The sequence below is a fragment of the Bombina bombina genome, chromosome 10 (genome assembly GCF_027579735.1).
Source record: "Bombina bombina isolate aBomBom1 chromosome 10, aBomBom1.pri, whole genome shotgun sequence".
Lineage (NCBI taxonomy): Eukaryota > Metazoa > Chordata > Amphibia > Anura > Bombinatoridae > Bombina > Bombina bombina.
The window spans coordinates 209,580,712-209,595,350 of NC_069508.1; the positions used below are offsets into that span (position 1 = coordinate 209,580,712).

The following is a 14,639-nucleotide window of genomic DNA, read 5'->3' on the forward strand; positions in this document are numbered from 1 at the left end:
AGTACAGTCTGTCATGGAAAGACATTTAGAAGGGTAAAAAAAATGTGACTTTATGGAGAACGCAATGATCTCTTGGGGCCCCTTAGAAATAATATTTATTTCTCTTTAGGTGATCAGCAAATGTTAATACTTTTACTAAAAGGTATCTGGTATTGATAAAGGACACATTTGATACTTTGTATAGGTCTCAGCCAGATCCTGTAACCATTGCCCATATGTGCAAAGCATATACAGAGCGTTTGCTGTAGTCAGAAACTCTGGCTAATGTCAAGTAACTGAGGGATCTCATTAGATCACCTTGAAAGTCTGCTAAAATAACAGTCTAATGTATTTTTATAGTTTTGTTTTAAAGTAAGGTTTAGAGAAGCTAACAATCCCTTCCCCCTGGTCAAGGATATTTCCAACTACCAAACATTTATTTTACAAAAATGTTGGAGAGGGAACATGGAAAGGAAAAAAACAAACAAAAGACGTACGTGAAAAAATAAATCAGTTTGATGTTTTTGCATTAGCAAACATTAAGTGAAAGAGATAAATTTGTATTGAATCATCAGATAATACTTAACACCTCCACCTCCTTATGCTTTTGAGAAAACAAAATGGGCTGCTTGTCCAACAAAAGCCTTGTAATCAAGGTTTTCTTGATAATTATACAAATTTCATCATATGCTATGTGATTGGCTAAAATGGATATAAATCAGTCTGCTTTATTATTGTAATAAAAAAGCACTAAGTAATGGGTTATACCTAATAGAAAACAGTGCAATATGTATTATTAATCATGTTAGGATTTTACCTTTTGTTTTGTTTATTAACTTCATTTGTGCAGGGGCCATTACTTCCTGTGACAGTCCCACAAGGGGGCTGGGGTCTCTACAGAAAGTCATATGTTGCTTGATGTCATAAATCTTCTAGAGTAACATGAGCTTACTATTTATTGAAATCTAAAGAGACATGAAATCAGGTTCTGCCTATGCCCATAAGAGTCAGAATGCAGATTAAGTTCTCAACATGTCTGCGCACTTAACTAGCTATAAGCATGCGCTCCACTGAGAATTTCCAAGTGATAATTGTGCAAGAAAATAAGTATGTTGTTTGCTGTTTTTAATAGAATCTGATTCTTTTTAGGTTTACTTTGATTTAACTTTTTTTTTTTTACTAAAGTACCACTGGTTCATATCCCTTTAAGGGAGAAAATATATAGATTCTCTCAAGGCTTTTGAATTCATTTTGAAAATCATTAATAATGCTTGTAAAACATTTATTTTATATTCAAGTAATTTACAGTTTAGTGCTTAAAGTGACAATGCACTCAGGCAGGTAGCTGATAATAGATCGTTATATTCAAAGCTACAATATGAAACTCTTTCAAATAGGCTTGTCTCTCTTTCTATACCACCTCGAATTTGGAGGTTGATTTCTTACTAAATAGACTTTGGACAAAAGGCAGAATGTCAAGGGGAACTTTTATTCTATCATTCCAAAATGCTTAAAATCACAGTCTACTTGAAAATGTATATTTTTAAAAATGATAGATAATCCCTTTATTACCCATTCACCAGTTTTGCATAACTAACACTATTATAGAAACATACTTTTTACCTCTGTGATTACCGTGTATCTAAGCCTCTGCAGACTGCCCCTTATCTCAGTTATATTAATATACTTTTTACCTCTGTGATTACCTTGTATCTAAGCCTCTGCAGACTGCTCCTTATCTCAGTTATATTAATATACTTTTTTACCTCTGTGATTACCTTGTATCTAAGCCTCTGCAGACTGCCCCTTATCTCAGTTATATTAATATACTTTTTTACCTCTGTGATTACCTTGTATCTAAGCCTCTGCAGACTGCCCCTTATCTCAGTTATATTAATATACTTTTTACCTCTGTGATTACCTTGTATCTAAGCCTCTGCAGACTGCCCCTTATCTCAGTTATATTAATATACTTTTTTACCTCTGTGATTACCTTGTATCTAAGCCTCTGCAGACTGCCCCTTATCTCAGTTATATTAATATACTTTTTTACCTCTGTGATTACCTTGTATCTAAGCCTCTGCAGACTGCCCCTTATCTCAGTTATATTAATATACTTTTTTACCTCTGTGATTACCTTGTATCTAAGCCTCTGCAGACTGCCCCTTATCTCAGTTATATTAATATACTTTTTACCTCTGTGATTACCTTGTATCTAAGCCTCTGCAGACTGCTCCTTATCTCAGTTATATTAATATACTTTTTACCTCTGTGATTACCTTGTATCTAAGCCTCTGCAGACTGCTCCTTATCTCAGTTATATTAATACACTTTTTACCTCTGTGATTACCTTGTATCTAAGCCTCTGCAGACTGCCCCTTATCTCAGTTATATTAATATACTTTTTACCTCTGTGATTACCTTGTATCTAAGCCTCTGCAGACTGCTCCTTATCTCAGTTATATTAATATACTTTTTACCTCTGTGATTACCTTGTATCTAAGCCTCTGCAGACTGCCCCTTATCTCAGTTATATTAATATACTTTTTACCTCTGTGATTACCTTGTATCTAAACCTCTGCAAACTGCCCCCTTATTTCATTTCTTTTGACAAACTTGCATTGTAGCCATTTATCAGTGCTGACTCATAAATAACTACACAAGAGTGAGCACAATGTTATCTAAATGGCACACATTAATTAGCGCTGTCTAGCTGTGAAAAACTTTCAAAATGCACTGAGGTAAGAGAAGGCCTTCAAGGGCATAGAAATTAGCATATGAGTATACCTAGGTTTAGATATAAACAAAGAATATCATGAGAACAAAGCAAATTTGATGCTAAAAGTAAATTTGAAAGTTGTTTAAAATTGCTGCCCCACCAAGCCGGGTTTCTGCTGAATCGTAATTCCTTGGCTAAGATAAGGGAAGTTTTTCTGACGATAGATTACTTCAAAACAATGGAGAGTATGGGACGGGTGGGGGAGGGGGCACCCCTGATATGGCAATTATTTCTATAGACGCTGAAAAAGCTCGGTACACTATGACCATCTTTTATTTACCTTACATCAGTTCGGTCGTAGAGGTCATTTTCTTTATAAAAATGCCTCTATGAGAATGCTAGTGAATGGTTCCATGTCTCAGGACATAGTCCTGGGGAGTGGAACCAGGCACTTTTACCTTTCAGTATAGTCCAGGATTAATTGAAGTATTTAGGTATCAGGATATCCTCTAATCTCGATAATTGGTATACTTTGAATATTTCGCCAGTCCTCAATAGAATAAGAGAAACGCTCAAAAACTGGCAGAATCTTCCTCTTTCCCTTTCTGGGCGCATAGCTCTCTATAAGATGATCCTCCTCCCCAAAATCCTTTATATCCTCCAGAACACCCCACTGATCCTCAAGACGAAGGATATCACCCTTTTCAACTCGGCACTACGATCTTTCATCTGGCAAAATAAAAAGTCTAGAATCTCACTCTCTAACTTATCTTTACCTATGAAATTTGTAGGGCTCGCCCTCCCTGACCTTCGCTCTTATAATTAAGCCTTTCTTGCACGCATAGTAACAGACTGGATATTTGCTAGGGACTATGTAACAAATAATGAGCTTGAAAACAATATAATCTATCCTATTTCCCTGGCAGCTTTAATACATTGTAATAACAGTGTAATTCCTCCTGAAATAAAAAACATAAGAACCATTTATAATCCAATACAGGCATGGAAGAGGATCTGTAATTCCTTGGTCATTGAATCTAGGGTCTCAAATTTTATCCCACTTTGGTGTAATCCTCAATTCCAAGCAGGGTTACATTCAACACTTTTCCTTAAATTAAGTCCCTAGGTCTCGCTAATGCTTATCAATTATTAGATTTTGAAGATGTATTAAATCATTTAATTCTCTTAAGGTGGAATTTCACCTCTCTCACAGAAACTTTTTGGCTTATCTCCAAGCGAGACACTTTGTACTTAAACTTGTTACTGACTATGGCTGGAATTGGTCTTTGGGGAATATCGAGAATTGGCTTCTTCTAACTAAAAATGGCCATATGTCAGTTTCTTATATCTATCAAATTTTGACCTCAGCTAAGGGTCCTAGTAACCTAGTAAAAAATAACTCTAAATGGGCTGCAATGACAATGCAAAACTCCCTGGATCCGAGATTACCTTCCCGATCAGTCCAAGAAGTCACTCGTTTAACCCTCTCTGCCTCTTGGAGGGAGTCACATATTAAATTACTTTATATGACCTATTTTACTCCAGATAAAGGGTTTAAAGGTAGGAATACCAACTTCAACACATGCCCGAAATGCTCATTTCCATCAGCTAATCTTCTGCATATGCTTTGGGACTGTCCAAAAATCAGAAATTTCTGGTCTAAGTTACAATACTGGCTCGCTAATTTGCTAGGTGCCTCCTCCCTGATCTTGACGTTGACAAATGTAGTTTTTCTCTGCTTTGATATAGGGAAGCACCAGCACAATTACAAAATCATTAATCTGGTGATTTTAGCTGCTTGATATATATTTTTTTAAAAATGGAAAACAAGAGCAATTCCCAGTATTTTAGAAGTAAAGAATTGTCTGAAGAAACAACGTATCATCCAACAATTTGATACCAACTTACAAAGTAACCAGGACATAAAGGGTTTCTTTTCTAAATGGTCGGAGTTCATCTAAGCTCTGCCTTCTAGTGAGATTGAACACCTAATATACCCTTTTAGAAACACAGAATTGGTATTGTTGGGCTTATGGTAACTTGCCGTATCCTAATCTTTTTTTGTTTTTGTTTTTGAAATGCATTTTATAACCAGATGTAAACAGACCAAGATTGAGAGTCTGTCTGGTTTATCTTGTGAGGTACCCGATGCTAAGGTTTTACCTGAAAGGCGAGTTATTTAATGTCCTTATTATGCATTTTTCTTGTCATACTTAGACATGGGGTACAGGACTATATACAGTAGGTAATACTTGATTCTTGGTCCAATGTTAGATTTTGTCTTTTTTTTTTCCTCCCTTTTTCCCTTTTTGTTTTTTATGTTTAGGTTTGGAGAAAATGTTATGTTTATCTAGTCAGTGTCACTAGAAACAATTAGGAATAGTTTAAAATCTATAAATTAAGGTTAAGAGTTAGACCACCTCGAGATTATCTACAGGTTGTAATATGATCTGCAAAGTTTATTTGGTAGTAAAGGAATCCAGATTTGGATTGTGTATTGGTCTATGATGTGAGACAACTAAGTTAAGTTTATTGTAAAATTGATTTTTGAAAATAATAAAAATAAAGAGTGGGAAAAAAATGCTGCCCTATCTGCATCATGAAAGTTTAATTTTGACTAAACCGTCCCTTTAATGTTTTTTTTTCTTTTCTTTTTTTTTATATGAAACATAAAGAGAACATTTGAAGCTGTGATATCAAATGTCAGAAATTAAGTATTAGTATCAGTAAATTCTAGTATAAGCTCAGCTGTAATTTTAAATGGGGTAAAAAAAAAATAATAACCAAGAAAATGCTGAAATACTCTCATACACTTTAGGTTCATCCTTGAAAGGGTTAAGCTGGTGCTGGACACAACATATAACAGACCTGACTGACATTTATTAAAGAGAAAGTTTAGCATCACTGAGTATCTGTCTTTTTTCATGGCTTTGATCTATATGTGATAACATTAGCTCGGTCCAAACTCTCAGTTATTCAGTGTATTGTGATCAAAGATGCTTTATACACCCTGACAGGAGTCATCAACAATTTGTTTTAAATGTTAAACAGATCAGTAGCTGTAAATATTATTTGACTTTCAGAATTATTACATTTTATCAAATATTTGATTTACTAAACAATGTTATATTTACACTGACACAACATTAGTTGTGATTAATTACATCTGAGTCAATACACAAGGCTGACCAACCATAGGGCCATAAACTGTAATGTGACCCTAGAATTCTTTTTATCAGACCGTCACTACGCTCCTACCTCTAGTCATGTACAACACACAAATCCAGAATCCCAAAATCCAGAATTATTTAGAAATCCAGACTTTTTTCATTAATATTTATTAAAAATAAAATGATTAAAAAAGACTAATTTTCCCCGCCTGTAAGTCACAATCTTCGGTGTCTGCATCGTTGGTTTGGTTTTTGAGTTCTAAAAAATGTAATAAAATATACCTACATATTGAAAAAAATAGTTTATATTTTTCATAAAATAAGCGTCAACGACCCCCCATAAAAGTAGGCGGAACATTATTAAAATAATTGACCGTGCACTATCCAATCTCTAAGTAGCTGCACCCACTTATTTAGAATATTCATATTCTGCGATCTAGTCACAAATCTCATGCACACTTATTACATATTGGAATCATATGCACACAAGTCACCAAAATGTTAATCCAACATATTTGTTTTACCCAAGAATCGCATGCGCAAATAACTTGCTGATGTCATAACTGTGCTGCTGATCCCTGTAGTGTTTGTTTATTTCTTGTGACCTGATAGTACTGTTAGTAATGTTGGGGTAATACATTTCTCTGCTAGCGGTATTATAACTAATAATTAATAAATAGGATGTGACAAAAGTTTATAATTAACATCCAATTTACTATTGTTTATAATCAGAGCTTAGATAAGAAATAATATGCGCATGCGTTAAGCAAGAAGGACTTCATCTACTCATGCGTGCCACCATGATGTTTCTACCTAGGTAGAACATTGTTATAGGGCCTGCATAATGAGCAAAATTGTGGGTTTGGCAGAATTAAAATATTTGAAGACAAAGTACAAGTAAGCTAAAGAAAAGCTTTAAAGGGACAGTCTACAATATATTTTGTATTGTTTTAAAAGATAGATAATCCCTTTATTACCAATTCCCCAGTTTTGCATAATTAACACAGAGTTATATTAATATACTTTTTACCTCTATGATTACCTTGTATCTAAGCCTCTGCAGACTGCTCCTTATCTCAGTTATATTAATATACTTATTACCTCTGTGATTACCTTGTATATAAGCTTCTGCAGACTGCCCCTTATCTCAGTTATATTAATATACTTTTTATCTCTGTGATTACCCTGTATCTATTCTAAGCCTCTGCAGACTGCTCCTTATCTCAGTTATATTAATATACTTTTTACCTCTGTGCTTACCTTGTATCTAAGCCTCTGCAGACTGCCCCTTATCTCAGTTATATTAATATACTTTTACCTCTGTGATTACCCTGTATCTAAGCCTCTGCAGACTGCCCCTTATCTCATTTATAGTAATACACTTTATACCTCGGTGATTACCTTGTATCTAAGCCTCTGCAGACTGCTCCTTATCTCAGTTATATTAATACACTTTATACCTCTGTGATTACCTTGTATCTAAGCCTCTGAAGACTGCTCCTTATCTCAGTTATATTAATATACTTTTTACCTCTGTGATTACCTTGTATCTATGCCTCTGCAGACTGCCCCCTTATCTCAGTTATATGAATATACTTTTTACCTCTGTGATTACCTTGTATCTAAGCATCTGCAGACTGCTCCTTATCTCAGTTATATTAATATACTTTTTACGTCTGTGATTACCTTGTATCTAAGCCTCTACAGACTGCTCCTTATCTCAGTTATAGTAATATAATTTTTACCTCTCTGATTACCTTGTATCTAAGCCTCTGCACACTGCTCCTTATCTCAGTTATATTAATATACTTTTTATCTCTGTGATTACCCGGTATCTAAGCCTCTGCAGACTGCCCCTTATCTCAGTTATATTAATATACTTTTTACCTCTGTGATTATTACCTTGTATTTAAGCCTCTGCAGACTGCTCCTTATCTCAGTTATATTAATATACTTTTTTACCTCTGTGATTACCCTGTATCTAAGCTTCTGCAGACTGCTCCTTATCTCAGTTATATCAATATACTTTTTACCTCTGTGATTACCCTGTATCTAAGCCTCTGCAGACTGCTCCTTATCTCAGTTATATTAATATACTTTTTACCTCTGTGATAACCTTGTATCTAAGCCTCTGTAGACTGCTCCTTATCTCAGTTATATTAATATACATTTTACCTCTGTGATTACCCTGTATCTAAGCCTCTGCAGACTGCTTCTTATCTCAGTTATATTAATATACTTTTTACCTCTGTGATTACCTTGTATCTAACCCTCTGCAGACTGCCCCTTATCTCAGTTATTTTAATATACTTTTTACCCCTGTGATTACCTTGGTTCTAAGCCTCTGCAGACTGCCTGTTATCTCAGTTATATTAATATACTTTTTATCTCTGTGATTACCTTATATCTAACCCTCTGCAGACTGCCCCTTATCTCAGTTATATTAATATACTTTTAACCTCTGTGATTACCTTGTATCTAAGCCTCTGAAGACTGCTCCTTATCTCGGTTACATTAATATACTTTTTACCTCTGTGATTACCTTGTATCTAAGCCTCTGCAGACTGCCCCTTATCTCAGTTATATTAATATACTTTTAACCTCTGTGATTACCTTGTATCTAAGCCTCTGCAGACTGTCCCCTGATCACATGACTATTTTCTTTTCTTATCCATTGACTTGCATTTAGTACTGTGTTGTGCTAAATCTTAAATAACACCTTGGGCGTTAGCACAATGTTATCTATATGACCCACATGAACTAGCAGTCTCCTTTTGTGAAAAGCAAATACATGAGAATGTGATTAAGAGCCTTTGAAACAGACAGAAATTTAGAGGTTTAATGGTTCTAAAGTACGGTATATTAATGTAACAGTGTTGGTTGTGCAAAGCTGGGGAATGGGGTAGTAAAGGCGTTATCTATCTTTTTATACAATAACAATTTAAGTGTAGACTGTCCCTTTAATAGGTACTAATTACAAATGTGTTTTATTTTTTACAATGTTTGAAAAGAGGTTTCATTTTTGTTTCCTATCCCTTTAATAAAGAATACAAGAGAATAAAGCAAATTCTAATATATGTAAATAAGAAAGTTGTTTAAGATTCTATCTGAATAATAAATTAAACATTTTGGGTTTCACGTCCCTTTAAGGTAGATCATTGAATATTTGCAGTTTGTTTTTGTATAATGACTTATAAGTTTAGCTTTGAAGAGAAGTATAGCTAAGACTTTCTCAATTACTTTCTGGATACAACAAACAATCTAATCTGGCCCTTCTTATGAATTGGATGAACATCCTTGGTCAAACCAATACAAATGCAATGTAGAACTTAAGTTGTATAGTCCTTTGTATAGTTGTGCAGATGCCATATGTTATCACATGAATGCGCTCATACAGTGCGGATCACAGATCATGTCAATACCAGTGCAGGTTTTGTATTTCTGCTGAATGCTCTCAAATATGTGTCATTCTTTTAACTGACTATATTAGACGCGGGCAAGAAGCAGGCAGCTGAATGCCCCCTTTGTATTAACCCTACTGTAGACCAGCTCCTGGGAAACTGGCACATTCAAATTGTATTCCCTACATGCTATTTATAATTCTAGGACTCCTTAGATTGACAGTTATATTATGTGACAATCTCAGTATATTTTTGTGTAACAACATTTCTATAAAGGTTTATAAATTAATTGCTTAATTTAAAAAAACACTTAAAAGGCATACAAATATTTTCTGCAAAAGATATTGATTATAATACGACTTTTTAGTCATTGTCACTGTTGTTTTGTGCATAGTCTAAAGCTTACTTCTAAGTAACGGTATAACCAATAATGCTATTTGTCATGACATTCTATGAATGTATTTTATTAACTGTTAACATTTATATATAATGCATATTAATAATGTTTTTATAATTGTATAACATAATACCTTGTAATCTGCCCCTATGGCCTCTAGTTATGAAGCCGTCTACTTACCTGCATTCGCCGGACCAATAAGCTCGCCTACCATCGCCGCCGCGGACCTGAATACGTTTGCCAAAGTTATCAAAAAAGCTGTCAGGAAGCCGCGCACTAACAGTCATCGATCTCGCTGCTCATCGGCTTCTTCGCAGATTTCTTGATAGCCTGTCACTAAGCACCCACACTAAACTACACTGTTTTACCCCCTAAACCACCGCTCCCGGAGCCCCCCGCACCTAAATAAAGTTATTACCCCCTAAAACGCTGCTCCTGGACCCCGCCTCAACTATAATAAATATATTAACTCCTAAACCGCCGCTCCCGGACCCCGCCGCCACCTACATTATACCTATTAACCCCTATCCTGCCCCCCACTACACCGCCGCCACCTATATTCAAGTTATTAACCCCTATCCTGCGGATCCCGGACCCCGCCGCAACTAAATAAATTGTTTAACCCTTAAACCGCCGCACCCGGAGCCCACCACCACCTATATTAAAGTTATTAACCCCTATCCTGCCCCCCACTACACCGCCGCATCCTACATTAAACTCATTAACCCCTAAACCGCCGCTCCCGGACCCCGCCGCAACTAAATTAAATGTTTAACCCCTAAACCGCCGCTCCCGGACCCCGCCGCCACCTATATTAAACTTATTAACCCCTAAACCTAAGTCTAACACTAACACTAACACCCCCCTAACTTTAATATTATTTTAATAAATCTAAGTAAAACTTACTATTATTAACTAAATTATTCCTATTTAAAACTAAATACTTACCTATAAAATAAACCCTAAGCTAGCTACAATATAACTAATAATTATATTGTAGCTATTTTAGGATTTATTTTTTATTTTACAGGCAACTTTGTATTTATTTTAACTAGGTAGAATAGTTATTAAATAGTTATTAACTATTTAATAACTACCTAGCTAAAATACTTACAAAATTACCTGTAAAATAAATATTAACCTAAGTTACAATTAAACCTAACACTACACTATCATTAAATTAATTAAATAAACTAAACTATAGTACAAAAAAAACAAACACTAAATTACAGAAAATAAAAAAGAATTACAAGAAGTTTAAACTAATTACACCTAATCTAAGCCCCCTAATAAAATAATAAAGCCCCCCAAAATAAAAAACATGCCCTACCCTATTCTAAATTACAAAGTAACCAGCTCTTTTACCAGTCCTTAAAAGGGCTTTTGCGGGGCATTGCCCCAAAGTAATCAGCTCTTTTACCTGTAAAAAAAAATTCAACCCCTCCCTCCATCCAGCAGAAGTCTTCATCCAGGCGGCGTCTTCAATCTTCATCCATCCGGAGCCCTTAAAAGGGCTTTTTTTAGGGGGCTTAGATTAGGTGTAATTAGTTTAAACTTCTTGTAATTCTTTTTTATTTTCTGTAATTTAGTGTTTTGTTTTTTTTTGTACTATAGTTTAGTTTATTTAATTTAATTTTAAGTAATTGTAGTTAATTTATTTAATTAATTTAATGATAGTGTAGTGTTAGGTTTAATTGTAACTTAGGTTAGGATTTATTTTACAGGTAATTTTGTAAGTATTTTAGCTAGGTAGTTATTAAATAGTTAATAACTATTTAATAACTATTCTACCTAGTTAAAATAAATACAAAGTTGCCTGTAAAATTAAAATAAATCCTAAAATAGCTACAATATAATTATTAGTTATATTGTAGCTATCTTAGGGTTTATTTTACAGGTAAGTATTTAGTTTTAAATAGGATTAATTTAGTTAATATAAGTAATATTATTTAGATTTATTGAAATAATATTTAAGTTAGGGGGGTTAGGGTTAGTGTTAGACTTAAGGTTAGGGGTTAATAATTTTAATATAGGTGGCGGCGGTATAGGGGGGGGCAGGATAGGGGTTAATAATTTTAATATAGGTGGTGGCGGTATGGGGGGGCAGGATAGGGGTTAATAATTTTAATATAGGTGGCGGCGGTATATGAGGGGCAGGATAGGGGTTAATAACTTTAATATAGGTGGCAGCGGGGTCCAGGAGTGGTGGTTTAGGGGTTAAACAATTTATTTAGTTGCGGCGGGGTCCGGGATCCGCAGGATAGGGGTTAATAAGTTTATGTAGGTGGCGGCGGTATAGAGGGCGGCAGATTAGGGGTTAATATGTATAATGTAGGTGGTGGCGGGGTGCGGGAGCGGCGGTTCAGGGGGTAATAAATTTATTTAGTGGCGGCGGTGTAGGGGGGGGGCAGATTAGGGGTGTTTAGACTCGGGGTACATGTTAGGGTGTTAGGTGCAGACATCTCCCATAGGAATCAATGGGCTATTGGGCAGCAGCGAACATGAGCTTTCGCTATAGTCAGACTCCCATTGATTCCTATGGGATCCGCCACCTCCAGGGCGGCAGATTGAAATCCAGGTAAGCTGGCCCGGAATAGTGGTGAGCGTACCTGGTAGTAGTTTGATAACTATCAAAAGTAGTCAGATTGTGCCGAACTTGCGTTCGGAACATCTGTAGTGACGTAACCATCGATCTGTGTCGGACTGAGTCTGGCGGATCGTAGGTTATGTCACTATATTCTACTTTTGCCGGGCAGTAGGGGTTGATAACTAAGGCGAATCAGTCTCGCCACAAATACGCTGCGGAATTCCAGCGTATTTGCGGTTGACGGCTTGATAACTAGAGGCCACTGTGTTTAAACCCCTTTGGATTTGTTAATCAGACTGGGGTTAAGAAAAGACTTAACCCCTTACTGACAGCAGATGTACCCTGTATGCCGGCTGCCATTTTTTACTGTATGCCTCCTGGAATGAGATATCTAGTAATAGTGTGTCTGGCATCTTTCGTCCAGATCTGCGCTTTTACAGGGTGCATCCGTGTCATTAAGGGGTTAAAAAATGATTTCAAGAGATGATAATGGAAGTTTGTGGCAGCAAGTGTAGAAGTAATTTGTGGTTTTACTTCTTTACAGAAAGGGTAGATGCATGAAATAGACTTCTGATAGATGTGTTAGGGGAAAACCCTGTTAAAGAATTAAATATGGTTTGGGATGTGGATAAGTCTCCTCTAAGCTTTCACTAGGTTGGGAATTTGAACAGACTAGATTTGCCTTCTGGTTTATAACTGCCATCAAAATCTGTGCTTCTATGTTATTTTAGCAAGGCTAAAAACCTGTGCTTCATCTCTGTGATCACTGTTGGTGATAGATATTGATGTCATGTTGTGAACATGCAAAATGTCCTGATTCTCACTGTGGATATGGTGGTCTGTGATGTGCAATCGTCCTATTCCTTTGCGTAGTCTGACAAGCAATATACAACTAGACGATAAGCTATTTATTACTCATTTACTGTATTCATTTATGACGATTCTTTAAACTTGATCAAATATAACCTCAGATTGCATGAATCTGCTAATTAATTCTTTAAAGTGATGGTAAACTCTCCCTTTATAAAATAAGATCTGGAGTGTTAGTGATATTTTAGATGTAGTTTAATTAATCAGTTGTAATGAAGTTGCGCTGTAACTTACTTTTTAATATAGATATGAAATTCAAATTCCCTGTAAATTTGTTGCGTGAGCTAAAGGTCTGAATTGTTCTCCAATCAGTGCTCTCCCCATATGGCACTTTGTTGCAGCTAGAGTGCTGATTGGAGAACAGGTCAAACCTTTAGCTCACAGAAAAAAAATTACTTTTAAAGTGCGTGGCGGAGCATCGGATATTTGAATTTCATATCTATATTAAAAGTTAAGATATAGCGAATCTTCGTTACAACGGATGAATTACACTCCATTTAAAAAAATCACTAACATTCTGGTACCTAGTAGATACTGCCGTTGATCCAGTTAGCAGAGCTAGTCATACAGCAATTCTGATTGGATCAGGGGCAGTTTCCATTGGGGACCCAAACAATACTTGTGCTATATGTTTAACCCATTTGCCGGGGTTAAATACATAGAGGTGCATGGTCACTAGTCTTTAAATTGCATGCTTTAACAAATTAGAGATGTCATTTGTTTTACTATAATGGCCCTTTAAGGTGAGGAGCCAGCGCTGCTCAGATCCCCAGACAACACAAAACTACTCGCGACTTCCACGTACAAAGAAACAGACAGAAAAAGCTCATCTTGGCTGGCAGCACAGTCTTCAAATAAAGTAATATTAGAAACACACACAACTGCAGGTGACACCCATTATGAGCTAATCATATTTAACTCTTGGTTTAATTTAATATATTCAGTTTATTTTATGCAACAGATTCTAAGCCAGCACAGGAACTGGTCAGACATTTAATTGTATCCAGTTTATTTATCATTTGTGGTTTTGATTACATAGAATTAAATTGACATATTATGTACAGTACACACAATTTATTGCCTAGATTTAATAGTGTCTGAATTATGGTGAGGTTATGCAAGGTGACAGTCTATATGAATACTGTTTTTTTTATATAGTTCACTGAGCTATTGTATCTACGCTTCCTCATCAGCTAGATTACGAGTTCTGCGTTATGATTGAAAAAGCAGCATTATGGCCCATAACGCTTCATTTTCCCTAACACTGCTATTACGACCTCCCCGGCTATTCCCACCTCCTATAACCTCCGATCCAGTACCAGCACATTATTTAGTTTGCCTCAATACAAAAAGAAAGCAGCTCGATCCTCCTTTTCCTACAGAGCACCACAATTATGGAACGACCTCCCGCACACTTTCAAACCTTCCCCAAGCCTAATATCCTTTAAGAGATCCCTCTCTACATATCTCAAAACAGAATGTTCCTGTCATGGTTGATTATATATTTCCTGCCTGT

General features: G+C 35.8%; 1 protein-coding gene across 1 annotated transcript in view; it reads left to right on the forward strand.

Annotated features, from left to right (window-relative positions):
• ROR1 (receptor tyrosine kinase like orphan receptor 1) overlaps positions 1-14,639 on the forward strand; it is a 718,546-nt gene that overhangs the window by 207,710 nt on the left and 496,197 nt on the right. The window lies entirely within an intron of this gene.